This window comes from Pogoniulus pusillus, chromosome 19 (genome assembly GCF_015220805.1).
Source record: "Pogoniulus pusillus isolate bPogPus1 chromosome 19, bPogPus1.pri, whole genome shotgun sequence".
Classification (NCBI taxonomy): Eukaryota; Metazoa; Chordata; class Aves; order Piciformes; family Lybiidae; genus Pogoniulus; species Pogoniulus pusillus.
Genome location: NC_087282.1, coordinates 16005813 through 16033349, shown reverse-complemented (window position 1 = coordinate 16033349; position 27537 = coordinate 16005813). Strand labels below are relative to the sequence as shown.

The 27537-nt window shown below is 39.1% G+C and overlaps 1 protein-coding gene across 5 annotated transcripts in view; it reads right to left on the bottom strand.

Moving 5' to 3' along the window:
- The window catches only part of TENM1 (teneurin transmembrane protein 1), a 926028-nt gene that overhangs the window by 885549 nt on the left and 12942 nt on the right, over window positions 1-27537 (bottom strand). For 4 of the 5 annotated variants that reach the window (XM_064159467.1, XM_064159461.1, XM_064159462.1 and 1 more), the window contains exons 1-2: window positions 11770-11832; window positions 5366-5447 (exon numbers count right to left, since the gene is read on the bottom strand). The gene's annotated coding sequence lies outside the window, so the exon portion shown is untranslated. Of the gene's footprint in view, window positions 1-5365; window positions 5448-11769; window positions 11833-27537 lie in introns of those variants that run through there. The other variant, XM_064159463.1, reaches the window with a different exon arrangement.

The window sequence follows — 27537 nt, the reverse complement described above, 5'->3', positions numbered from 1 at the left end:
AAGTACAGACCTTTAAAAGGAGCATAAAATATATCTGTCACTCTCATACTTTCCAGCATGGACACAAAGCACTATGCTCTGTACCATTTCTAAGCACTAATTATGCCTTCCATCAGAAATTTAGGCTACACTTTCAGAGCTGACTAGAAGATTTACCACATAATCTATTCCCACTGAAATGAAAAGGAGGGTTGGGATGGGGAGAAAATATTCAGTTCATTTTGGGTGGATTCTTTAGTTTTGGTGTTTTTTAAGTGAGTTTTGGGTTGTTTTTTTTTTTTTTTTTGGGGGGGGGGGAGAGTTTTTTGTTATTAGTTTGGGGTTTGGGTTTGGGTTTTTTTTTAGTGGAGAAAAAGGGAAGGAATCCTGATTCCTTTGAAACACAAGGATTAACTTCTCACCCATAGTACCTCTGGCTGAAAGCTTCACAACTTTCTAAGTCAACAGAAATACAAAGAGTTTTCAAAAGGTGTTTTGCTGCCTTACTAGGAAAAGGATGAAAATGCAGATATTCAAATGAAAAGAAAACAGTCATCCAAAACCAAAGGTATAAAATTTTACATCAAAAGGTTAATTCTAAAACAAAAGTATGATATTCACAGCAATATTGGTGTTACAATCTTACATGGTAAGATAGGCTTTAATTAATGCCTACCAAAATGTGACACATTTCAAATATCCTGGCATTTCTTTCCTTATGACCATTGGCAGGTGTCACAGGCAAAAAAGGCTCTGTGCCTCTTGGTGTATACCTTTCAGAAGACTTATTGCAGAATGATAATGTCACCAGTCCATAATGAAAAGGTTCATTGACAATAATTTCAATGGATGATAACCAGAAAAGCTTGACACATCATTATAAATCAAAAACTGGATGTAGAGAAAGGATGTGAAGCTGATCTCACTCCTCCCTTGCTGAGAAGTACGAGATGGTTTTCAACAAGGGCACAATATTCTGGCCCACCAAGATATGTTTGAGACTATTTCTATTTCAAGCCAGTAACTTCTCCCGATATAGAGTTGTCTCAAAAAAAACCCAAAAAAAGCAGTAGCAAGCATTCAAAGACACACTAGATACGTCTGCTTAGCAACTGGCACACGACCAGCCCAAAGATTTAGGTGATTGCTATTCATGAATTGACAAGAGAGATGAGGAAAATGCTGGGTTTTGTCTGTCGTATTGAGTTTGCATTTTCAATAGGCAAATTATGCATCTTCATTAAATACTATCTATATTTGAAAAGAGTGTTCCTGTTCATTACCTGACACAGCTTAAGTGTAAAAAGGCTGAAGGCCAAAAAAAAGTGCTCCATATGATTAGCTCTGATTTTCTGTTCTATATAAAGAACATCATTAAAATGAAATTATTATTCACTGCAACCAATGTAATTCAGTCCAACCATTAGAAATAGTGTTTTCTCAGACTCTGTTCTAGGAGAATGAGCCAGCCTCCTCCTCGGGGTATGCATTTTCCCAGGGACGCCGAAAAGCAGGGTGGCCAATCCTCATAACCTTTGGATGAAAGCCACTGGAAGATGGTCAGAATATTTTGCACAGAGTACTTGCTTCTTTGATTAATAAGTTATTTAACCAGCATTTAAATATTCAAACCAGAAATGATCATGCTGTGGATTGGCATAGGGGCAATAGGAAGAATAGTGGAATAGTTCTGCAAGCTATTTAGGACAACAATAAGACCTAAAACATCAGAACAAAATAACGTTTTTTGTCTTTCCAGGAAAGCTAATCTATATTTAATAACAGAGCACCAGGAGAGGGGCACTTGTAACAGGATGAGAAATATTATGGTGTTTCTCTTGTTAAGCAGTGAAATATAGCTATTAAATCGTTAAAACCTCTGTAGTCCTTAAATATGACAGGAGAAAATTGGTCCCAATGAGATGATAGGATATTATTTCAGTCTTTTTGAATGGTGAATGTGGACAGCAAGACTGGGAACTACAGTGAATTCAGTGAATAACCACAATTGTAGTGAATCAATTTTGACTTCCCAGAGAGATTTATGCACAGATGTACAGCACATTAATCCCTCCATGTGTCCCCATAGAGGAGGTACACTACTTATTGAATAAAAAAGTGAAAGTCTTTTCAGACATATATTTATTCTCCAGAACTAAAATGCACTATTTAGACAACAGCTGTTTTTTTACTGATATAAAAGTTGCAACATCCCCATGTATACTATGGTACAGCTACATACATTATAACATGAGGGGACTGTAGAGTTTGCCATTCATCAGCTTCTTCTGTGGGGCTCTGGGCATGAAGGCACAGATGTGGGCAGAACACTAGAAATGTTGCTTTAGAGACTCACTCTTTGAGCCACAAACAGCTGAGCAAAATCCAAAGCAGATCTACAACTCTTCAATGTTGCTCTGAGACCAACAAGGCACAATCAGTCCCCTCATTCCCAAGGCAAAAGAGTAATGTGGAGAAGAATGTTCTCAAATATTCCAGAGGCACAGAGTTCCCTGGGTTATTTGTTTTAAATTACTTATTTTTATATCAATTTCTACCCCGCATATGGAAGTATCTTCCCAACATAAAAACAAATGATCAAACAAAAAATAAACACACACAAAAAACACGAAGTGAAAACCTGAATCCTGCAAGTATTATATTGCCCTCTGTATAAACTGGTGGGGAGAAGAGATGGTAGAATATCTGTAACCTATGGACCACGCAGACAGTAGGTCAACTTTCCTCACATGCATCTGCTCAGCCACAGTACAGCCAAGAGACATTAGCAGACATATTTGAGATAGCAGCAGTGGCAGCTAAGCACCAAAATCATTGCAAATGGTCACAAAGCTAACTTCTGTCAGGTGAGTAATAGGCAGTGTCTCGAAAATTTCAATTTTAGTTACCTGCAGACTCTTTGCACATAATCAGAAACACTCTTCAGACAGTCTTATAATTTCTGAATTCCTCACAATAATAAATCTTTATTGAAGCCCTCACACTTCCTTACAAGTTACCCAGAATCCTACAACTTTACACTCTAATTTAGATTTCCTCTCCTCAGCCACTGAAAATAAAACTCAACAAATACCACTTCCACTCTAATTTTATAGACCCTGACAGCCTTCAGCAGCTTACTGGCTGCTAATTCCTTTAATAACCTTATTTCTCAGTATCATATGTTATAGTTTATGACTTCCTTTTTAAATCAAGTTGTATCACCCCAGAGGAAACAAAGCATCTACTCCTAGCAGTGCAGTGAAAACAGCGCAGCTGGAGAAAAGTAGTATCTAATCATGAGGCATTATTGCTTTTCCAGCAATTGTACCACCAGTGGCTCCTCAGAGCTTTGCTACAGCACCAGGCTCCTTTTTTATTTTATTTTAATTAACTCAGATTTTATTTAATTTTTAATAAGTACATCAAAAATATTTATTAAATTGATTGCATTTTCAATCTAATACTCTAGGACAGGCTCTGGAATCCTGATTATTGTTTTTAAACTCTTTTTTAAGACAGAGGATGTATTCCTCCATATTTAGCATACATCATTTCCTATACAAGGGATTTGTCAAAGGTATTTTATTTCATGCATAGTATGCTGGAAACTCTAAGTTAGAACCTTAGCCAGGAAAACTTCACTGCTTGGCTTCAAGAAAAATCCAATTTTGGTGCCCCATGCCAGATCTGATTCATGAAATTTCATAGTGGAAGTTGTTCACAGACTCCATTTGCAGAGCAAACCCAAGCACCAGACAAAAAAAGTTCAGCTGCCTGGTGTGACAAGATGGGTCAAGTTCATGTAGAACTGTGCTGAAAAGTCTGGGTAAAGCCAGAGGATGAAATTGTGATGCAGTTCAGAAAGCATCTCAGGTCCCAGCTGGCAGGCATTAAATGAATGCTCGCACATGAGTGTGTTTCAATGACTTAAGAAGAGGGAGGGAGAAAAATAATTAAAGAATTTAAGGCTTGCAAAGAGACAGACAGGAAGACCTCCTGATGTTTTACTCATGTGAATGTGTGCTGTGCAAGTAATTGCAAACAATTTCTAATCACATTTCCACACACGATGGTAGGAGGAGTCACGTATTAATTCACTGTTGAGACAACATAGCTTATACTTATTGAGTGCTTATTTCAGGTTCCCCTCCATGTAATATTAGGGTGTCCTTGTGAAGAAGTCCTGACTCAGCTTTTGCAAAGATGAGAATTTGTGACTCAGATATTGTAGAACTCACTCCAAAATACTCATGTACCTTCTTTACATTCATTAATGTCCAAGTTGATCATGCAACATTGATAGAAGAAAGTGAAATAAAATTGCACGTAAGACTTAACTCAAAATGCCTGGTATTCCAAGTATTCCTTTCCTTATACTATTGGGTAATTTAAATTTTCTCCTTCTCTCTTGTCCTTTCCACCTTGGTTGATAATTTGAACACAGAAATGCATGAACACAAATACATAAAATCCAAGTAATGCACAACTTTTCATGGAAACTCTGCAAGTTTTAGGCTTTTGGGGTTTGGGATTTTTTACTTAATTTTGTAAACTAAATATTTGCTTCTCACTCTAAAAGGGCTTATAACCTGTCCACTTGCAAAAAGATATTTAGAGATTTAGCCATTTCTTTCTTCTGTGGAAATACAGTAACTCAGATACTCAGAAGATCCTGCCTCCATATATGTAGGAATTAGTGGAATAAAAGTTTGTTTAAGCATATTGGACCCAACACTGCATCTTTTCATGCTGTGCTTTCTCTTGAGGCCCTCCAATGTGAAGTCCTCAATATTCTCAAAGAATTAATATTGAGAGAAAACTCTATTTGACTTTAAGAAAAATAAATTTTAATCAACATAATCCAAATTGACTCCTCTGCTCCTTGTTTTCATTTCAGAACAAAATGAAAACAAGCTCTCATGGGTAAAGAATTTTTATCTGTAGAGAAGAATCATACAAGAGGCTGCAACAGGAGGGAGACCAACAGCAGCAGGCACTTTAAGTACTCTTTCAGAAACTCAGCAGGACTACAAGTAGTTTAAATTTATTTTCAAAACAAGGACATGATTTTGTTTGTTTCTAAATGGAATCAAAGAGTCTACATGGCCCAGCAGACAGAGAGTAAGTCACTGAAGAGATCACATGACCTGCTAATATTAGGAAAACATTTGCAACACAGCCAGTGTCTTTCACTAGCAAGATGATTAAAATCCTTTTCTTCAGTGTGGAACTCACTATTATTCATTAAAAAAGGCCTGAGAATCAGGCCTCAGTAGGGCCTGGTGTTCACCACAAGCTAGTCTTATGCACTAGAGATATTCAGCCAGCATTGCCAAGTGGGTTGGCAACTTGCGATGATTCACAAATAGCAGATATCACATACCTTAAATATCCTCTCAGAAGCATCTCTAATTTCATTGCAGGTGCACCCCACTTTTCCATTTTGATACACAATGGCCAGCCTCCTAGGGAAAACAGAGACCCAAAAATGTATTCTTTTGTGCCAAATAAAAATAATTTATCACACACTTCTGCATCATAACTGGAAAAAAAAACCAAACCACTACAACATGGGGAATAATCTTTTTTAACAGTCTTTCTGTCCCTGTGTTGATACAGGGCAACTACATTTAGAGCACAATACATGCAGAGACTTAAAGCCAAGACCTAGGAGGAAAAGTCTCCAACAGTAATGGGCTCAGTCTGTGCCCCTTAGCAACAGCAGGACCTCTAGGTACAAGGCTTCTTTGCCCCATTTCATTTTTGAGTCTAAGCACCATCTGACCCATTGCACTCTAGTCCACAGAGTTCTTGGGCCTTTCTTGTCCAGTGACACTTTTAATGAGTCCGTTTGTTATTCTGAGGTCAGGATGGCAGGGCATCACTGAAATAACTACCTAGAGTCCCACCTTTGTTCAGAGGAGCTATGCAAGACCATTTCTTGTTGCAGTCAGTGCATTTGTGATCTGTGCTAGAATGTTCTATTAGCTTTGAGGGCATATATGTAGTTTAGACAGAGTCACAATCCCCAGAGAATTAGAAGACAGCAAATACTCATTCTTAAAAAGCTGTAAATTTCCACTCAGAATGCCAAATTTACTCTGTCTGGTTTGGTGGGATTTTATGTTTGGTTTTTGTAACACTCTAGCAAATGAAGATGCTTGCAGAAAGTACTGAAACTGTAAACAAAGGTATTTTGATGCAACCTCCCTCCCCCACAACTGGACAGAGAGGAAGATCGAAAAAGTCTGTATGCAGCTATAGTGTAAAGCTATATAGCATCACAGAATGGTAGGGGTTGGAAGAGACCTCTGGAGATCAGCTAAACCAAACCCAACTACCTGCTTAACTCCTCCTCCAAGTGAAGGGCTGATGCTTTCTCTCCAGCAAAACAAAACAGGAAGGAAAGAAGGATGGAAGGAAGGACAGACACCCAAAAACTCCTACAACAACAAAACAGGTCAGCTAGCCAACCCAGTAGAAAGCCATGGGAGCACAACACTCCAGCTCTTTTGCTCTATGTGATGGATGACAGCATCAGGCAATCTTTCAGGCACCTTTCATCCTCTCCTCAGCTTATGGCTACCACGATATTTTTTGTGATTTTCTCACACAGAAAGCATACCTCAGAATCCCAACTAAGTTTAGAAAATGCCCAGAAGGCCCCTCTCAGTAGAGGAGAGGAAACACAGGAAGCTATACAGGAGACAGGTATTTCTCCACGCTGCACAGAAGTGGGAGAGCAGTGCCTGTCAATGCAAAGGAATCCTAAACAGCTTGGAAGTAACGGTTCTAAACACTGAATTTACACTCGCTGTGTCTGTTCCTAATTCTGCCTTACAGTGTAACAGTGCTCTCCCTTCTTTATTGGCCATAAGCAAATGCTGTCTCCATTTCCTCAGATAGCCACCTCCTTGCTATACTGTAAGATAATACTGCACTTTAATGCTAGATGAAGGTCTATGAACTAATATAAAAGTAACTGATTCATGTTGTCAGCCTACCACACCATGCTACAGGTCTTGAGCACAACAAAGATGACACAATTACCATGGGATTTTTCTATTTTTCCCACAGTGGGGATTTTCCCACCTGACTTTGAAATATCTGAAATTCATATGTAGGGAGAGCATTTACAGAAGGCAGGAACTGATTCTGAAATCCTCCTGATTTTTATGCAAGTTGCATAGAAAAATGATCCATAACTCTGAAGCTGAGAGGCAGTCCCAAAGTAAACCTTTTGTCTGCAGCCTGAAATTGTGTGCATAAAAGACTAAGCAACAGCAATATTGTGCAAATGAGTATCTACTATTAAAGAAAATTAGGAAGCCAGGTGTGCTTAGCAAATAGACCTAGAAATTTCTGTCCTTTTTTATTAGATGTGTGGCAATTACTGAGATACCAACAGATCTCCCTTTTTTCCCCCGTATCAACTCACACACAAAAGCTCTGCATTATTATGTAGCAAACACATTATGAAGAACATTTCCATTTGGATTCACTTTGATGAGCTATATGTACTTCAGGCCTGACTAAAACATTCCCCTCAGACTTTCAAAATTATATAAATACAACAAAATTGGAAGAAAAAAATATAGGCTATTTAAATAATATAATTTCATTAGATTTCTTCGTGTAAGTACTTATCTCCTTTTGGGTCTGACAACAGCTGTACAGAAAATGTCTTAAGAGAGACTAGGAATGCTTTACAAGAGGTGCATCCTTCCTTCTTGAATATACACCACACAACTTCTTTATTTGCTCTTGAATAACGTGCAGAACTGCAGCCTTGGGACTGGAAGTTGGCTGTCCCAGCTGTCAAATAAACCAGTAACAGCAACAAAATACAGATAGCTTCTTTCCTCATGAGAGGTCATGCACATGGAGACAGAAAAAATGCCAAAACCTCTGAGAACATCCTTCTCAGCAGGGAAGGCAACCCTGATGCTAAATCACCCACCATATACTTGTCAAGATTTTGCAGCTTTGCTAGCACAGATCTCAAAGGGGGCTCCATGAAGAAAGCTTGCAGATGTTTACAAAGAGCTCTTCTTACATGAGCAAAGCAATGGGGAAATGTGGTAGGCTTGTTTGAAAGCACACACAGTGAAATACTGAGTTCCAGAACAGACCTCTTTTTGTGCACCTGAGTTGAGAGTCACTGTTAATCAGGAGCAATAACTCTTCTTGGAAATCTCCCCTATCATAAGGAAATGTAACCAAAACGACCTGAACGCCCTGCTTCTCCAGAGGGGCAAAAAGATATGAAGCAAAAAGGAAACATTTACCAAGTGACTATGGTGAGCAGCTCTAATAATTCTGGGCAGTCCAACAGGTACATTCCTGCCAGCTTCCCCTGATCCAGATTTAGATGGCAAAATGCATTAGCAAAACAGAAGATTATCCATCAGCTGTTACAAGCTAAGAATCATAAGAGCTTATTTGTGTGTATTCCTCAGGATGGAGGACAAACATGCCTGGTAATAACAATTGATATTTAGAGTTGTGCTCATTCCAAGATTTCACTTAAGTATCTCAGAGGGGACCTAATCTGGCCACAAACTGCCAGTAGAGAATGTTCCATGAGAAAAAAAAAACATTGCAGCATATTGTGAAAGATGTGACACACCACTGCCAGAGCTCTCTCCAGACTTACCTCCTGTCCATCTGAGCCATTGAGACCTATCTTTGAACTTCAAAAGAGAGCACAGCAAGAAGACCTTAGTGCCCTCCAGTTCTTGCACATCCTAGAAAGACAGGGACTGCCTGCCAAAATCTAAGTCCTGACTGTGACACCAACACTGAAGCTTGAATCTGTCAGTTGCTTCCAACTCTCTGGAGTGATCTATAGGATTTTGTGATCTCTCTTCCCCCTCCACCTTTTGTTTTCCCTGTGGAATTCCTAGCAGCTTGACTGTACAAAACAATGGTCTTGAGATAGAGAAAAAGATCCTGCTACAAATCTTGGCAATCTTTCTAAGAATGGCAACAGGAAAGCAGGTAGTACTTTATCAAATCTGAACAGTAGTCTGTTCTCAGCAGATTAATAGGCCACGGTCACTCTGGCCAAAAGCCTCTCTCCCCAATGGCAAGCAGTAAACACCAACCAATGCAATAACTTTTCATGGTCATCATCTGATCCAAACATGGGTGTTGCACATAACCACACGTCCACACTATATTCACACAGTCAGTCCAGTGCTAGTTAGTTAAATGGCAATAACAACTTTCTTCTCTGCAGTTTCAGCCTTGTACCTTAACAGACCAGTCAGGCCTTCTTTGGCAGGAAGCATTAGAGAAAAAAATATATAATAAAATCAGATAGCAGAAGCCTCAGCGAAGTACAAAATCAAGAACATTCGAGCTAGGGGACTCTATAACAAGCTCAAATTCTGGAGTAACAAAGAAACTAGGCAATGTTTCATTCTTTAATTTCTTCAAAAGTCATTTAGAACTGCTTTATACAAAATCCCAAATTTAACCCCATGTGAAGATAATGCTGTTGGCCTATAGCCAGGATTTATCCTGGCAGCTTCAGCTACACTACATGTGTTTGGTGTGTATTACTTTCCCAAACTGCAAATACCTCTTTCAACTTAAGAAATGGTTCCTGGCAGTTGTCCAGCTTATTTCTATGTCTATGCTCCATCAAAGCTCAATTACCCTGAAAACTTCAATAAATATTACCAGGATCTCTGGCACAATTCTTAGAGGACATGCAAGAGGATTTTTTTTTTAAGTAGTATTGTTGCAGTGATAAAAAGTAGCTACAAAGTTAAGTATTTTCCAAGGAGGGAGGAAGCAAAAGAGGATCCAGGGTCACAAAACATGTTAAAAGTGGAATTCTAAGTGCACCATATAATGAGAGTTATTGTTTTTCTATGTGCACTCTTTGTACCAGTTTCTGAAAGTACCTACCTTTTTTGGATTTTCACTAGCCACATTATAGATAATTTGTAGTCCAACAGATCATTTTCTGCCCTATGAATGTGTAAGCAGAAAAAGGCTAGATGCAATACTAGCACAGTTTACTAAAGGAAAAAATGAAAAAAGGAAAGGAGAAGAAGTACAAACAGGCAAATGGAATAACACAGAACCAATGAAAAGGGCTACACAAAGGTAGTTCTGTAGGGCAACATTAAATATTCAGTGAAGGTTAGTTTGCACTGTTACCTCTGAAGGTGTAGAAAGTGTTGAGTTTTTGCAAACACATCTGAACAAACCACAGAAATTTTGGAAACATCTCAATGACCCTTCTGCCACTTCTATTTTGTAGCACAGAGAGGTGACGACATGGCAGACTACCACACATGGAGAGACATTTTGGGAGGGATATGCAGTAAATATGGAGGGGAAAAATTAATTGCAAGGGAGACAGCTCCTGGAAATTCCCAATGCATTCTTCCCAAAACACAGTCATACAGCCAATTACATGCTTGCTTGTAAAACTGAGTTGAACATGTTTTTACTTCTAGTTCTATTACAGACAAACTAAAGACAGTGGAGCTGAGAGGAAGCAGAGCAGAGACTCTCAGCAGGAATAGCTGGGGCTCCACAGGAAGCACTTAGTGCTGCCGAGGCTTCATAAATGATAACGAACGTGTTGTTCTCCGATTGCAGATACTGATAGAACCAGGTTTTTAATGACCAGGCTGATATGAACAGTATCCCATGTGAACATGCATTAAAGCATTTTGTATTTTTAATTTTTGGCTGCTCAATTACCACTGAGCTAATTACAGAAAAGCTTCTAAAGCTTCATCTAAATTTACAGTATTTCTGCATCATTCAAAGTCTAGCAAAAGTCTGTTTCCAAACAAATTCACACATGGAGCCTGCTATCATCATAAAGGTGCTGACACACCACAAACCCCAACTTATTTTCTATATAAAATTAAGTATGCACTGTATAATGTCCTGAGTCAAACCATCTGTTCTTACCCTCATTTTAAACTGTGAGAAAACTTATATCCAAACTCAGGCATTGATCCGCAACCCAACAGGGCTGATCAGTGTTGTAAAAAGTCTTGGAAAACTTCAGAACCAGGACAAGACAATGTGCCTAGGGCTAACCATGACTTGGAACATTTCAGTACCACAACTGTAGCAGTTACAGGAAAGCCACTCACCTTAAGAGTGCACTGGATGCCCAGACCTGTATGCAAACAAACCTGCCCTCTCAATTCCATTCATATTTTGTGTTTGTACACTTTTATGGTTCAAAGAGGCCAAAAGTAAGTTCCAGTTTGAATAAAACCCTTTGGGGGAATTTATAAATAATGGCTTAATATATGGGTTTTAGATTTTCCTGGTCTGAAACGTTTGGGGTTTTTCCCTTGAGAACAAATGTGGCTGTAAATCCTACAGAGAATACTGCATATTCCACAGCAGACTTCCACAGATCCCAAAGGCCATGGCATCTCTCGGATTAGATAGAAAGCAGAGCATTGTGCAATAATGTGTGGTTTTGACAGTGCAGGACTGAAACTCACTGTGCACATGTTGAACAGAGTGAGGCTGCTTGATTGGTTTGCTAGTTTTTGTTGGTTTGCTGTTTTGTTGTTTGGGGGGGGGGGTGTGGGGGGAGGGGCTTAATCAGAAACAAGCTAACTCTCCTAGACCTAAAATACTGGTTTGAAGCTGTCCTTAATATTTGGTGTCCTAAAAGGGAAGCATTTGGAAAACCTAAAACTACATCAAATGAGTCATCACAGCCCTGAAGTACCAATAAGTCATTATCACTCTGACACAACTGTCCCACCCATACCAGGGTCCCCCAACCCTTACCATGACTGAAGACCATTGTTGGAGCTTGTCAGCAGCAGCCAGTTCTGCTACTCACCCACAGGGGCTCTAATCAGCTAATCCCTGACGAGTAGCACATGACTTCACGAGTCAGGACAGAAGGACCACCTTCACACCCCTTATGCCCAGTCAATTCAGGCCATCTTTGCAAGCTGAGCATTAGAAATTTAAATAGAATTTGAACTGTAGGCCAAGTTTGAGTTTTAGTACAGCATACTACTCCTCTGGTGCACATCAAGTAGCAAGAACTTGTTGCAGGAAGTAATTTTTTTAAAAAGAAAAACAGAAGACAGCAGGAAAACGAGTAAAAGCAGCTATGGAAATTACTAAACCTCAGCATCATTAGCTGGAGATGAAAAAACATCACCTATAAAGCCAAGATAACTTTTATACCTTTCACCACACCTGGGTTTCCACTCACAGGTTGCATTAAACCAGACTGTGCATAGGAAGGATATATTATGAGAGCTATCTTGAACATTTTGCATCATTCTAGAGAAACCCACAGTCACTAATCATTAGAAGTGCAGCCAAAAAACAGTGTATTCTCAAGGTCCATATAGCAAATGGAAAAGCTAAATCCAGCTCTGGCCAGGTAGAGGACCAGCAGGAGAAATTTGTCACTCTTGAACTCCCAAGTCCAGAGGAAGAGCAGAGTGAACAAGTCTGTGATGCATGTGCTGGGCTGGAAAAAAGGCAAGTCCCAGGTGACTGTAAGTGAGAATCTCCCTTCTGCTTTGCTTCTTGCTTGTGACAAACCTAGAAGAGGAATAAGGACTGCTAGAAAAAACCTGCTTTGTGTGTAGCCAGTGCAACAGGGATGTAATGATCCATGCTATAGGTGGTGTCAGAGGTAGAGTTACAACAGCAGAGTGCCATCATGCATGAGGCACATCCTATCCCAAGTGTGGGATGGCTCTGCATCAGCCCCAGTTCTTCTTGCCAACCCAAACATATATTCTCCTGACAGCAAACATGCACATTCAGGGCTCAAAGTGATATACTACCTTGCTTTGCTCAGTGCCATACAGATAACTTCACCTAACAGGACTTTGCTGTACTCAGTACCCCATAGTGTTAAAGAAAAGATAGATGAATCACTTGCTCTAATTCACTTGTCTTTATATTGAGTTTTGTTCCAAGCATCCTGCCAACACACAGTAAATGACCAAGCAAACAGAGGAGCAGAGCTGCTAGCATTTTCCTAAGTACTTAGAGCTTGTTTTAACCTATATCTCCATTCTGAGACCCAAACTCTCATGAGCATTCCTCCTAGAGAAAGGACTCTGCTTAAGAGGATTTACTGCAACTTCTCCCTATCAGGTGGCAATTATTACTACTTCTAATAGTAATGATGGCCAACACCAGAAATATTTGAAAACATGAATCTTGTCTTTGGCTTTGAAAGCATGAATAAACAAACACAAGCAAATATGGAAATACCAATTACAGTGTTACTCTCTGTTAGTTCTGGTTTGGTTTGTTTGTTTTTTTTATTTGGTTTGGGTTTGGTTTTTTTAACATAAAAATCATTAGAAGAACCCAAAGGCTGCTGTAGTTTATGGCAGCTACCAAGGCCCCTTTGGGGCACAGTGAAGCATCAGGGCAACCCCAGCATATAGGGACAATGTTTGCACTTCTCAGGTTAGTGGAACACAATATACTCAACTCATTAACTCCCTCTCACATCATTCAACAGCTGTCTGAGGAGCTTGCAGACAAGAAGCAATAGGAATGAAGTGCATCATTTTACACATAGACACCGATTTAAAATTAAATGTAATAGCAGATATGAAAAATATAGGAAGGTCAAAAGCTTCAACTTCCTGGATGCCTCACACTAAAACCATCAATTGATTTAAAAACGTAATAAAATTCATAAAGGAATCTAATTATCTATAAAGCCTACTCAGTTATAAAATAAGATGAAGAAAAAATGGAAGAAATAGGACTGCTGTCTTGTGCTTACTGATCCATTTAATGTTGTTGGTTGTACACACTAAATTAATATTTTCCTCATGAAAACAGCTGGAATATTTACTCAGAATACCAAGGAATGCTATCATTATTTCAAAATGGAAGTGAAAGCCTTGCCAGCATCGGAAGGTTTTATTTATTATCCATGAATTCTATGTGTGCATATGCACACATACTTAGAGAAACATAGAATCGTTTTGGTTGTAAAAGACCTTTGAGATCATCAAGCTCAGCTGTTATCTAACTCTACAATTTAGCATGTATGTATATAGAAGCATATATGTTCAGGTATCTATATGCTTATATATAGATATTTACTTCACAGAATCATAGAATGCCAGCGGCTGGAAGGGACCTGAAAAGTTCATTCAGACCAACCCCTCTGCCTGAGCAGGATCACCTATACAAGATCACACAGGAATGCATGCAGGTGGGTTTTGAATATCTCCAGAGAGGGAGAATCCACGACCCCCTTGGGCAGCCTATTCTAGTGCTCTGTCACCCTCACAGGGGAAAAAATCCTCCTCATTTTTAAATGAAACTTCCTGTGCCTCAGCTTCCACCCATTGCCCCTTGTCCTGTCATTGGGCATCACCGAGCAGAGCCTGGCTCCACTCTCCTGGCACTCACCCTGCACATACTTACAGGTATTGACGAGGACACCTCTCAGTCTCCTCCAAGCTAAAGAGCACCAGCTCCCTCAGACTCTCCTCATAAGAGAGTTCCATTCCCTTAATCATCTTTGTGGCTCTGCAGTGGACTCTGTCAAGCAGTTCTATGTCTCTATTGAACTGGGAGGCCCAGAACTGAACACAGTACTCCAGATGCAGCCTCACCAGGGCAAAGTAGAGGGGCAGGAGAACCTCTCTCGATCTACTAGCTGCATCCCTTCTAACACACCTCAGAATGGCATTGGCCCTCCTGGACACAAGAGCACATTGCCGGCTCATGGTCAACCTCCCATCAACTAGGACCCCCAGATCCTTTCCCCCTTCACTGCTTTCCAACAGATCAGTCCTCAGACGCTACTGATACCTGGGGCTGTTCTTTCCTAGGTGTAAGACTCTGCACTTTGTTGAATTTCATTCAATTTCTCCCTGCCCAATCCTCCAGCTTGCCCAAGTCTCACTGAACAGCAGCACAGCCTACCGGTGCGGCAGCCACTCCAATGATTTGATGAAAATTGTAACCGTATAACCCAAGTTTAAACTGATTAAAAATCGAGATAGAATTTTGTATAGACTTTTCTAAAAGCCTGAACATGCACGTCTTGCTAATCTGGCATAATTGGCTTACAGAAATCTATGTATTTCTATAGATTAAACTATGCAGGTTTGCTACGTTTCTGTGGTTTATCAAATATATGAGGTAAGTTAGTTTTTGAGTAGGAGAAGCCAGATAATGCTAAACTTTTCATACTGAGGTCATTATCAGTGTTTACTTTCTGCAGTCCCAGAGCAGGCATATACTAGGTTTCATCAGGATTTTCAATAAAATGTTAATTAAAGTTTAGAGCTTTGGAAAGTTCTTTTCTGACTGAAAAAAAAAAAAAAACAGCATTGGCCAGCTCTATTCTCAGAGGTTTTTGGACTGTATCATTGCCAGATCCTGCCTCTTCCTTGAAAAAAAACCAAAACTGTTTGCAAAAGTGCTGAGCTACCATAACATCCTTTAATTGCAATTGGAGCTGTGATTTCTCAGCACCATTTAAAAAATCAGAATGTTTTGATTAACTGTTGATGAAGATTTAGCTTGTTCCACTTTATGAGATTTATATGAAAATAAGTTTTAAAAGAAACTTAATGCAAAAAAACCCAACAAACTCCACTGTAACTCCCAGTAGTTCTAATTCTCTTCTTAAACTGCTTTTTTTTAAAAACTATTTTGACCTTGTCTAGTTTTTAACCACACAGCAGAGCCATATTAACTAACTTAAAATATCAGATTACTATGTTTGGAAGTACTAAAATTATATTCAAAATACCAAACTGTCTGAAACATGTTACACTTTAGGTCATTCAGAAGTAGGTTTTCAGTTTAGAAAGTACTAATAGGATTTCTCCTTCTTAAGAATTTTCTTTTTCTCCCCAGAAATAATTCTCTACCTTGGAACTCACAGCCTGGAATTCTCTATGTAGAGACTCATCTTCTGCCTAGAAACATTTTCATTGTGAAGTTCTGAAGATGTTTTGCTAAAGTCCTATACAGGGTGGAAAAGTTAGCTGAATGAAAATAAAAATGCACAAATCATTAGCAAAATATCACACAGGTAAGATTGCAAGGACAGAATGAGATAGATTTATCACCTGCAGAGGCCAAAAGTGTCATTGAAACCTGAAACTTATGAGCTGCCATTCACGTTTCACAGAAGTTTCAGAAGTTCAGTCAGAAAAAGAGCAGCTGGCACACAGAGTCTTTAAATAGTATCCAAGGTTCTGATGGCTGAAAAATTGGACAGGAAATCTCCTGGAAAAAGGTTTGCTCAGGCAAAAAATCTCAGCAAGGAAAACACAAAGACAGGATTTCCAGCAGTCTTTCAGCTACTGTTGGCTGAACTCTTGAAAGTAAAGAGGCAAGAACGTGTAAACAAGGGAACAGTTCAAACTTCTGGAAATCTCATTAAACGAAGCTGGGCTTTCTTCAGACTCTAGTGCTACTTGAATTACCTTCTCAATTACCTGAGCCTTCTTGTTATGTTTTGCTGCTTCTTTGTGTTTAGAAATTCAAGGACAGTATAATCCTAGCAATGCACACAAGACAAAAAAAAATACCAGCACTTAGGTATCACATTCCCATATATTTGAAGTGGTAAATTAGAGTCAGTTTTTCAATCCATTTCCCTTTCTGCTGGGTCTTTTGGGTTGTTTGGTTTGTTTGGGTTTTTTTTTTTTAGTTTTTTTTTTATGTTGTTTGGGTTTTGGGTTTTTTTTGTTTGTTTGTTTTTTTTGTTTTTTTTTTTTTGCTACCTTATTTTCTATAAGGCAAATACCAGTACTTTTCTACTTGGCTTGGGAATTGAGAGATTTAAATTCAAAGACAGATTTCTCATTAAATGGTAAGAGGCATCATTTGATCTCTAGGTATGGATACCTAATCCAATTCAGTCAATCCAGAAAATACAGATACACTGCTATTCAGCTACTGTAAAGAAACATCTACTGTGATTTAAAAGTGCAGGTACCTTTTTTTTCATGTTTTCATTTTGACAGCACACTTTTGTCCCCTTGACGAAAAATTACAGCCGCTTAATTGCCTCCAAGTTGACATTAACTTAAAAATCGGCAGCTTTTAGGCTCTGAATAGCCCATCTGAAAACTTAAACCAAAGGGAAGTGCTGCAAAGTATGAAGTGATCTGAAATAAACTAAACAGTTCCATGTCTGCGTAGTGAGCTGACCCTGGATGGATGCCAGGTGCTCATCAAAGCTACTCTATCATGTCCCTCCTCAGCTGGACAGGAGAGAAAAAAATACAAGAAGAAGTTCATGTGCTGAGATAAGGGCCGGGAAATCACTCCCCAGTTACCATCACAGGAAAGAAGGAAAAGACAGACTTGACTTGCAGAAATGAATTTATAGACAATTAACAGAGTAGGATAACGAGAAATAAGAAAAAATCTAAAAAACACCTTTTCCCCTCACCTCTCTCTTCTTCCCAGGCTCAATTTCACTATCCATTTTCTCTACCTCCTCCTCCTGAGCAGCAGGGGATAGGAAACAAAGGTAGCTGTCAGTTCATCATCTCTGACACTTCTTCCTCCTTACACTGCTCCCCAGATCCTGCATGAGATTCCACCCACAGTCCTACCAGCAAGCCTGCTCTGGCATATGCTCCTTTCCATGAGGCCACAGGTCATAGAATCACAGAATCAACCAGGTTGGAAGAGACCTCCAAGATCATCCAGTCCAACGTAGCACCCAGCCCTGTCCAGTCAACTAGACCATGGCACTAAGTGACTCAGCTAGGCTTTTCTTGAACATCTCCAGGGATGGCCACTCCACCACCTCCCTGGGCAGCCCATTCCAATGCCAATCACTCTCCCCGTGAAGAACTTCCTCCTAATATCCAGCCTAGACCTCCCATGGCACCAGTGCTGAGTACAGGGGAAGAATAAGCTCCGTTGTCCTACTGGCCATACTGTTCCTGATACAGGTCCTTCAGAAGCATGCTCCAGCACAGACTTACAGTTTTCTTCAGGGCACATCCACCTGCTCCACCACAGACCTCCATGGGGTGCAGGGAAGCAACCTGTCTCACCATGATCTTCAGTACAGGCTACAGGGGAATCTCTGCTCCAGTACCTGGAGCATCTCCTTCTCCTTTACTAATCTCAGCGCCTGCAAAGTTTCTCTCATATTTTCACCCCTTTCTTCAGCTGCAGTTGCTATTGTGTGATTTTACACACATATGTCAAATATGTTATCACATAGGGGCTACCACTGCTGCTGATTGAGTCACTTTCAGCCAGCAACTGGCTGTGTTGGAACTGACTGGCACTGTCTCTATTCATCTCCTTATAGAGGCCACTGCTACCAAAAACCTTGCTGTGGAAATCCAAATCAATGTGATTGTTTAATTTCCAGGATAAGAGAAGGGTGAGTTGGTGCAAAGACTGTCCTACTTTGCATCACGATTATAGCCAGGACACAAGCATCTTTGATACTTCTGGGCATATTTTCAAGTCCAAGACTTTTAAGAAATTTAGCTTTGAACTTGCCTCTTGCCAGTGGTTTTCACGCACACCAAATTTATCTGATTTCATTTTTCATTTTAATTAAGAGGCAATATTTGACAACATAAAGCTTACTAACTACAATACAGTGATTTATTTGGGACCATAATGCTTGTCACCAAAACCTATTAACATTACTATCTAGAAGCCAATTTCTCAGGTTGCTAAGGACAATAGCCTGGAAATTAAATCACAATCAGATATTCTAAGCAAATGATTCCAGAACAGAATACATTAATCAAAAATATATAATGAACTGTAAGTGCAATACAACCAATTACTGAAAATCCTAAGGACACAATTATTTTGAAAAGGCAGTAAAAAGTGAAGGGAAGAGCAAATTGAATTTTGCTAGAGGTTATTCTCTATAAAAATATGAAAAATCAGTATTTTTTTCAAATGTGCTGTGTCCTCTCTCTTATAAATGAATGAGGCATATTGCTTTTGCTCAGGACTTGTGCCAAATGCTGTTTGCAGCTGAGCCAGCTGGAGATCTACACCTCTCCACCTCACTCAATGTCCTGCTATAATCTGCCATTCCCATTACTGCCATGGCTTCATGTTTCCCCCCTTTTATTAAATGCAAAAGTGAATCAGAAGATTAGCTATCTGCCATGCCAACAGCATAGCAGATTTCTGGTGGTAATTCTATGGGGCTATTCAAAAAAGTCAAGTTGCCTTATTTAAATCCTGTTAGGAGCCGCATCCAGTTCTGGGACAGTATCCCTGATGCTTTCTATCTTCTGCTTCTTTCTACCTGCTGCTGCTTTCTCCTTTGTTTGGGGCTTGGGTTTGGGTTTTGATGGTCATCTGTTTCTGGATTTTTGCTTGTTAGTTTTTTACTTACTCTGCTATCAATGAAAGAATATTTATTAAATTATCACTCTTGGAAGTGACAATCATGAAAAGCAAAGCAGCAGAACTGGTACCAAAATCAGTGGTTTAGGAAAGTATGGATAGATGCTGAACAGCTGGAGCCTTGTTGAAATGTTTCTTCTCAATCCAGCCCTCCTGTACATATACAGCAATCACACAGAAACCAAAGGAATCAATATGAAGTTGAAACCTCAGTTCATTCCTGGAGTTGGCACTATAAAATTAAGTCTTTTTAGTCTTTCCACTTCCTACATGTTTTAATAGTAATGAATACTAATGCAATACCACTCCTTGATGGGATATTTTTTCCCTAATGCTACAGAGCACTTTAAAGGATTTTTTTTTTCCCCTTCACCAAGTGTAATGGTATTTTAATTATGCAGTTCTAAATGCTCAAGAACTTTAATGAGGAATTTGATAGACTAATTGAACGAGACGCAGCCAAATATAAAAATTTAAATAGATGCTCCACGCACTTTACGATTGCTGGCAAAGGTGCCTGAAAAACGTGTTGACCCGTTTACACACCACCCTGGGTATTTCACTTCACTACTTCATATTCTACATCAACAAGCCATCTGATGGCAAAGAAAAAAAGGGGTTTAATTTGCAATTGCAATGTCACCATCTTCACCGGAGTGTTAATGGTATGGAAGCAGCAATTCTGCATGTTGGGCTGAGAGTTTCTTTAAAAAACAAAACAAAACAAAAAAAAACAACCAAGAAAGTTATAAAGAGAAACTTTCAGTTAACACACTCGAATGGCTGAGATTCTCCCTCCATTTCACAATCATTTCCTGATCAGGACTCTTGCTGCATACTTGGTAGACTACAAGCCTTTGAGGGGTTTTGCTTAAAATTACCCATCTCATTTACAGCAGCTCCACAACATAACATTAACTTTGGAGAATCTAATTACAAGAGAACAAAGCTTTTGTGAAAGGAAAAATCCAAAATCACTGAATAAATTGGGGTGAAAATTTACACCACAACCTCCCAAGCTTTTAAAAAACAGGACAGTGATAGATATTTAAGGGTTAGAAGTTCTGTTTTTAACCATTTAATTCAAACCAAAGACAACAAAAAGAGGATTTGCCATAGTCAGAACCATGAGCATATCTTGTCTATCACACCCATAGACATTCAATAACCATATAAATATCTGGTTAATGAACTCCATCATTGCTGACTATTTTGTAGCAATGAGTTCTATAGATGAATTCTTTGTTAGAAAACAATTTGTATTCTAGCAACATGAATCAAGCTGCTTTTGCTGGCACTAAATTTAACCTGCCTTGCTAATTTGTATGCACTCTCTTCTGTGTTTACATTTGTGTATAAACTGTCCAGAAAACTATGAGCTAATGATAATTAGTCCTATACTAGGCCATACTGTTAAGTTAACCAAGCAGTATGATATCAACAGCTGAAGGAAAAAGATACAGAAAAATTAAACTTTCAGGCCTTAGATATTCTTACTGGATGGACTGAAGTGGCAGACAGCATGAGGTTTGTAATGTTACAAAATGAACTATCAATGATTCCTACAACTCTGCAGCATGACAGCTTATTTTCATTATAAAGCTCCCAGGGGTCACTGACATCAGCATAATTTTAGGAAAAAACACATTGTGTGCATTTGTCTTCATACACTTAACTATACATCTCTTAGCTAACAAAACAAGCTGTCAGAAATGTAATCTCTTACCTTGGTACAGGCACAAACCTGGGAATCACCTACTGAGGTGAATACACAGGTTGTCTCATAGAAACTCTTCTCCACAGGTGTGACCTTTCTTGCATGAACAGTCAATTCTCTAAATGACTAAGTTCCTAAATGATGATACATCTACAGCTTGACTAACACGCTCCGAAGCACAGTGTGTGCTCCTGTGACTAATGGCACTAATGTAGCAGCTTTTGCAAAGAAGCTGACATAACATCCTAAACAATGACTACTCAAGCTGCAAGTGCACACTAACTAAAAGTACTGGAGGTGTTCAAACCTATGACATTTGGTCAACTCATCAGAATGAAGAGCCCAAAATGATGCTCAGGCCCATATGGCAGATCACTATAAGATTTGTATCTCATGCTGATGTCCACTAGGATTCTCTCCAATAAACTCATATTCATGCCAGTGAAATCCTGTGTAATGATCTCAGCAATTTGGGATTTTCATTGGAGAGGTTACACTAAGACATCTGAACTGCAACCGCTGTTCTAAGTTTTCATGAAGACTGTAAATTAATTCAAAATCAAGTGTTGTGGCTGAGTTCAATGTTTGTAAAGGGTTGTGTACGTCGCAAATAGTGACAAAAGTGTTATTAAGGAGTTTATTAATTTTTAAAATAATTAATTCAAAGTGTGTGTGTGGGAAATTGATAAGCACTGAAAATTTGTGTCTGGTGAGAAACACATTTTTTAAAAGGTTATATAAGATAACCATTGCTTCATTCCAGACAATGATCAACTTATTCCAGGAGAACCTCTCCTTATTGGCATTCTTAACTGTTGACAGTGGCATTCCAAATTCTTTTAGTTTTTCCTGTTTAAAAAAATCCTATGCAATACCAAAAAGAGTCACAGTGCCTTGGTACTATATTTTAAGGATCCACAGGGCTGAAGACACACGTGGCTATTGCTTCATCTAATGAAAGCAATCTTGCACATTTGCACTGACCTCACACTTACAAGAGACCATATATGAAAAATGTTGAGATTAAATATGTCCAACCATCCTACACATCCTGAAACTCATGTTAAACTGAGAAAGCAGTGCTGAAGAAAACAAAAGGCGTGTGTCTGACTTGGCATGACAAACCCACAGAAATGGAATAGCAAAGCTGCTGGCCCACTTAAGCCTGTGTTGTGCACAGACAAATCAAGGTACTTGACACAGAGTGTCATCTGCTCTGCTGAGACTCTGAAATAAGTGCAAAGAATACTTCAAGAAAAACAAGAGAGGATCTGACCATGCCATCAATAGCTACATGAAAAGTCCTGATCATGTTCAGATGTTTATTTTTAAATGAGAGATACACATTGCTCAGAAAATCTATTAAATTCAGTTGGTTACTCTCATCCCTCACCTCTGGCACTTTCAGAACTCCCTCAGAATCACTGCTGAAACATTTTACTTCAGTACAAGATATCTCTGTCTCTCCATCAGAAGAGGAATAGCAATTTTTCTTATTATTTGTGCTACAAGCAAGATGAAAACCTCGGTTCATCAACACAGAAGTGCTTTGCATTTTCCCACTGGTAATTTCTCAATGCTTTTATTCCAGTTGAGAAAGAAAAAAAAATGAACAAAACAAAACAAAATAAAAGTATGATTCTTGTATCCAGGAGTCCCAGTGAGCATTGCTACATTTACATGGGGATCTTTGAAACTGGCTAATGTTGGATGTTATTGTTCTAGGAAGTCAAGCACTGGCAGTTTACACACTGTATTTTAAAAATACTCCAGGGTTTGATTATTTTATGATAATCACAATTCCCACCATGCCTTTTTACACAAATAGTCATCTCCAGCTGTGAAACTGAAGGAACATGACCTATAAAGTTTATCTGGTGCAGCAGTTTTCTTCCTTGGTGATTTTGTTGTCAACATTGCATTAATCTATGTCTATTTTTGAGCAAGACAGAAACAGCACATTATCATGGAGAAGAAGAAATCTTAATGAAGCACACAAATCAGCCTGAGTGTAGTATTTCAGAACAGAATATATCAATAGCTACAGTGCTGGTCTCTCAGCTCACCCATGACCCAACAGTTGGAAAGCCAAAAAGGCCATCTTGTGGACCCGCTTCATATTAAAGCTATGTTAAATAAATAAGCATAAGTATGCCACAATGTTGTTATTCCAGAAGTAACAAGAGGGACTGTCTTGACAAATTTACAATAAATGCCTTCTTACATGATTACATGATGAGCAGTATTTTGGCAGCTTTTCTGGAGAGCATTAGAACAGGTTTAACCTGTGAAGATGCAGGCACTGCATGGGTACTAGAATGAGAAGGTGTTGTTACAGTCCCACTTCAATACATTTTCAGATTGATTAGAGTGATTGCTTGATGTTCTCACCTTACCATTGACTCAAAAATGTCAACAGCCACTTAGGAAATTAAGATTTAAGAAATGGTGGCTAAAAAAAAAATTAAAAGAAAATATAAAAGGAACAAACATGCCCTAGTATAAACACTTCTGTTGACACTAAATAAGGAAACAAAGGATCTTCATGGTTTCATCACAATCCAAGTTTGTCATCTGAGTCTCGTTGAGGAATTGTTAATTCCCTTAAGATCCAAGTTGCACCTTTTTTACATAATATTTATACCTCAATCAGCTAAGTGCTGATCAGTTTCCTGCAAATGTAACAGCAGAAATTGCTACACAAATTGATTTCAGAAACACTTTTTTTCCCCATAAACAGTTTAGATTTTCTGTCTGAATTATCTGGTGACCTGGTGACCACTTATCAAATTACTTACACATCATGAACAGGGTACTAATGTGCATGTTGCCACTGTCTTTGTGCTCTACCCAATGTTAGGTCCTCCATATGCTTACATTTGCTGTGCTGAAATATATAAAAAGTCTATGCTTTTTACATAAGTACAGAGATAATCTACAATCTGTAATCCACAATCTATAGTCGTTTGCCATATCAGGATCATGGTGCATTTATCCTGTGCCAGCACTTCTCAAAAGATAGAAAGTGTGGGCAAATAGTTTGGATGGAAACAAGCACATCTTACTACAAAACACTGGCAAGTTGGCCTCATATTTCTACTGTGCCCTTCTAACATGCTGCCAAAGCCACCCCGGCCACACCATGGGTGTCCAAGCAGCTGCTTTGTGCTCATTAATGGGCTCTCCTGCTATGCAAGGTCAGCAGCCTGAGAAACCATGTACTAAATATTACTCCAACCTTAGCTATCAAAAAGGCACTTGACATGCAATGCAATACGCAAGCAGTTTGGGAAGTGGTGATGTACACTGTGTGTCTTTGGCATGGATAGCAGAAATTAGACAAATACTCTGTAACTTCCAAGGGTATTTGTTCTAGCTACACTTTAATGCTTTGCAGAAAATCCCTCAGAGTTCCTTCAGGAAAAGACAGAACCACAAAGCTCGGTGGTGCTAGCACGCATCACTGTCTGCCTGCATTGTGTGCTCTGTGTTTTTAACAAGCTCCTCTCCTCCAGAACATCCAAGTAAACATCTTGCTTCTCTATGCCACATTCAATACCACTTCTGCTTAACAAGATAAACGATAAAGCTGTGACATTATCACCCCAAGCTTCCATAAATTATCTCTGCTGTATCTCACTACTTCATTTTCTTCCTACATAAAAGCAATACTCATGGAACCACCCAATTACTCTGTTTCTTTCCAATATCCCTCTATATACTGAGTTTTAAAAAGACAAGCTTGAGAGAGTTCAGAAAGAAGCTCTTTAGTGCCGCAGCCAAGATGTGATTTGTAATAGTCTGCCCTGTATTCCAGCTGCCCCACAGAAACCTGATCTTTTGTTGTAAGTTATCTCTCATGGTTACAGTGCAAATCACTTATTTCTTCAAAGTATTAATAAATCTTTGCAATAATGCACTGTGTCAGGGTAGTAAGGAGCTGCTGCAACATTTTGCATCCTATTTATTTCAAAAAACAATTAAGGCCCTCAAGGTGAGTATTACATTCTGCTTTTTACATTTCTGCAATTTATCCAGGAACAACTTGCTTCAGAAATGAGAATTTTACTCTCGCCAGTCCCAGCACTGCTGTATCCTGGGCATTAGTGAATATCTAATGAAGTAAAAACATTAAATCCCACAAACACAGCTACAGACACGTCCAATAAACATCCAAGCATAATCTAAACAAACCACTGCTGGCAAAAACAAGGTGAAAATAAAAACATTTAGACAGGAGGTGCATTTTGGAAAACCCTTGAGACAATCACTCTGTACCTTCTATTTCCATAGAAGTTTCTAGGCACTGAGACTGGGGGGCAGCCTGGGGAAAGAGAGACTCAATGTGGGCTTCTAGTCTATTTCTGGCATTAATGCATGAAGAGTTTTTCGGGCCTGTAATTTGGGGGAGGGAGGGGGAGGGAAGAGGCACTTGAAAATCATGCCATAATGACTGTAAAAGAGACCACACAGATCTTTCCAATATAATAAAATTTAAAATGGAGCTACCTTAACCCTGGTTTCTAGATGATGAAAGACTAAGAGGAGCAATCAGATTTTGCCAGATTTATCCTGCAACTTCTGAGGTACTTAGCAGATTGTCATATCTGAGGTTGAACACGCCTGTTTTAACCATTTTGGTCCCTCAATTTCTGAATCCACTGACCAAAGCCAACCAAGTCTGACACAGAAATATAAAGAGAGCAAAGATTTTAATCTCTTTAAAAACAAACAAACAAACAAATGACAAAACAACCACCACCAGAAAAAGCAAAACCAAATACACACCAACAAAAGCTAAAGAAACCAACCATGCACACTCCAGCCATTAGCAAGATGAGGTGCAGGAGCCACTTGTAAGCCATAGAGTAAGCATTACATTCTCCTTTGTTCTTGGCCCATGAGGTGGGACAGGCATACTGAAGCCATGGGTTTGCAAACGTTTGGTTTGGAGCTAATGAAAAAGCTACTTCTTATCTTCATCGTGATAGAGGAGACAACAGAGACTAATCTGATGTAAATTAGGGGTCACAAAACATTACTGAAAATACTATGGGAAAGATGAAGCTGTAAAAGCCACAAAGGAGCACAAAGTTTCCCTGAAGATGAGAAGGAGGAAGAGGTATAAAACCAATGTGCAGCAAGGAGGATGTATTAGTTATGCTGGTCATGCAGCAAGCTGCACATATATGCCTGATCACTTTATGTTGTGCAAATTTTAAATTTCAATACATTTGTTGAGAGCTTTAAATTTGTGCCATGCAGAGGCTATAGACTGCTTCTAACTCCATTCCAATATCTTTAAAGGTGATTTTTCAATGGAAAGTTTGCCGAACAATCTGCATTCATGAGGCTGTTGGTAGTTCTGAAATCAATATCACTACAGTGAGCTATCTTCCCATCTTGAAAGCTTCATAGCAGTTATGATCAGAACTTCTTTTTCTGGGATTAAAGCTGAGACTAGAAGTTGATGATCTTCAACCAGCATAAATCATTATCTATACACTACTGGCAAAAAAATTCAACTGCAAAGAACAGCTCAGAAATCCTTTCTCAATTTCCATGCAGCTCTGTTTTGCTAAGGTAAGAAATTTAGAGACAAAGGCAAGGACCTTTCACTCTGATCTCCCATCAGATGTGAAATTACAGCTCCTGTTCCACTTAGGGAAGCATCATAAGGCAGCTTTACAGACAAAGGTGTGTAAGGACTCTCTCACACAATATGAGCACTATTACTCATGAAAAGTCCCCAAATGCCATGTGAATCAATATTATTCTATTCATTCTCTAACAGTTCGTTCTGCAGATCGAATTCTGTTGCTGCCACAGGCAAAAACCTACAAAAATAACTGTCTGCAAAGAGGGGTACACATGGGGAACATTTGAAGGTTAAGGTTCCTAAAGATAAATCACAAGACTTAGGTGAAACTCTACGAGCCATTACACAGTGGAATCCTGGGGAGGGAAAAAATAAACTCCTTACTCCCTTCTAATTCTCAACAATTTTTCAACAGTACTACTTAAAGTGCTCTATGGCACTAACTTCCACATAACACTAAGTGCTAGGAATGTCATAAAGCACCTGTTTCACTGAGTGCTAAATAAAAGTAAGTCTTGATGACATTGATAGGATTAGCTAGTATAACTAACTTTGAGGAGATATTTCTTGCTATCAACTTCGATCTCCCACTTGTATAGACATACTTCTCTAGGTGGGTTTGGGACTTTACTAACGGAACAAATTCATCCACTCCTAAGTTAAAAGTTACTAAATTGCAAGTATGAATTCAGTTTGGCTGTACAGGGCCTCAACCAGTTTTGTCACAGCCAGTGGGAACGTGTTGTAGTGCTCCACCTTCATTACCAGATCATGATTTCCATGAGGGGCTTATGTTCCACTTTTTCATTTAGCTTTCCCAAGTACAGAAGGTGCCTAACAACCTGTGAGAAACTATGCAGAACAGTCC